A 1,937-nucleotide genomic window follows, 5' to 3' on the forward strand; every position below is an offset into this window, starting at 1 on the left:
GTCCCGGCTAGTGCTGTATGGGACGGCGGAAGGGGTGCTGAGAGCCTGGGTGTAAAAAGAGGGCAACACAGAAAACCCTCACCATGAAGGGAAAGTATCCCCTTAGAACCTTTGGTCTTCACTCCAGTGGAGATCAAACGAAACCTACTGCAGACAGCACCACAGGTAATACTGGGGAACGGGGTGGAGAATTCAGGACAAGGGAACATGATCAATTGCTGAAAATACAAAAAAGCGATACCTTTTCTGTTGTCTTCTGCTTTCTTACCAAAAAGTGCTTGTCACCACAAACCCTGCAGACCTGCAGGCAGAGCAGCCTGGAGGCTTGGCAGAGATCAGCGTGTCTGCATCTGCAGGCGAGGGGAGGACGTAGCCCTTCAGGTCATGTGTCACCTACAGTAGTGTAGCAGGACGAGCCGCAGACAAAAACTCCTCAGACACCGGATTAAAGAAGGAAGAGGTTTTTTATTTGGCCGGGAGCATCGGCAGACTCGCGTCTTAAGAACCGAGCTCCCTGAATAAGAAATATGTGGCCTTTTTAAAGGCTTACAACTTTAAGGGATCCATGTAAAAGGGTCATGATAAATCAAGCAAGCATGGAAAACCTGATGAGGGGCTACATGCATCAGCTAACAGAACAAAAGTTTTACAGTGATTTCTCATACAATGTCTGGAATTTACAGATAACACTAGTAGTTTCCGTCAGGGGTTAATATTATCATTATTATTTTAACCACCAGGGCCAGGTGGTGGTGCCAAGGTCATCTAGCTATTTATCTTACTTCTGTTTCTTTCCAACATTTTGCTTTCTCCCCCTTCTCCTGTCTTATAAACTAGGGAAAAGGAGAGACGGGGAAAAGCTGGGAAAGACAGCAGGAGAAGTGATGGTCTCATTCTATAACAGGAACAATATCACAGGGTAGGTGAACACCTTGTGTATTACTGGAAGTAATGTCATTCTCTCTTCCTCTAGGTTTTATGATTCATATCACAGGCGGGGTGTACACCCCTTGTTATACTGAATGGAATCTCATCCTCTTTCAACCTGTATCTTTAGAACAATATCCCATGGGGGCTGTCCATCCCTTCAATATTGGTACTAAGACCATCTTCTCCTTTCCTGGATATAAGAAACAATATCACAGGAGGGTGTACACCCCTTGCAATATTGGTAGTAATATCACCTCTCCCCTGTGGTTATTAAGGACAAAATCCCAGGGTGGCTGTATGGTTCCTACTTTATTGGGAGTAATATCATCCACTTACCCTCTGGATGTCATTAACCACATCACTGAAGAGGTGTCCACCCCCTTCGGTATTGTCAGCCATGTCATCTTCTTCCTGCCTGGATATTAGGAACTCTACCACAGGTGTGTGTGCACTTTCTGGGATATTGGGAGTACTATCAGCCTCCACCCCACTGCATATTAGGAACAATATACGGGGGGACAGGTTGGTTACACCCCCTGTGACATTGAGAGCAATATTCTTCTCTTTTCCCTGTACAGTAGGAACCATATCAGAGGGGTCTGTACACCTTCTGCGATATTGGGATTCATGTTATCCTCTCCCCCACTGAATGTCAAAAACAATATCACAGAATGGTGTACACCCCCTGATGTATGGCCAGTAATGTCATCGTCTCTACCTTTGGATACTAGGAACAACATCAGGGAGTGTGTGTACACTCCCCTGCGATATTGGGCATAATATTATCCTCTCTTCACCTGGTTATTAGGAACGATATCACTGGTGGTGGGAGGTGGAGTACATTAAGAACAACATCACTGGGTGGGTGTACACTCCCTGCGATATTGTGTGTATTATCATCCTCTCTTCCCTAGGATATTAAGAATAGTATCACAGGAGGGGTATACAGCTACGGCATCTGCGTTATTGGGAGTAATTGCATCTTCTCCCCCTCTCGATATAAGGAA

This window comes from Piliocolobus tephrosceles, unplaced genomic scaffold, assembly GCF_002776525.5.
Source record: "Piliocolobus tephrosceles isolate RC106 unplaced genomic scaffold, ASM277652v3 unscaffolded_20145, whole genome shotgun sequence".
Classification (NCBI taxonomy): Eukaryota; Metazoa; Chordata; class Mammalia; order Primates; family Cercopithecidae; genus Piliocolobus; species Piliocolobus tephrosceles.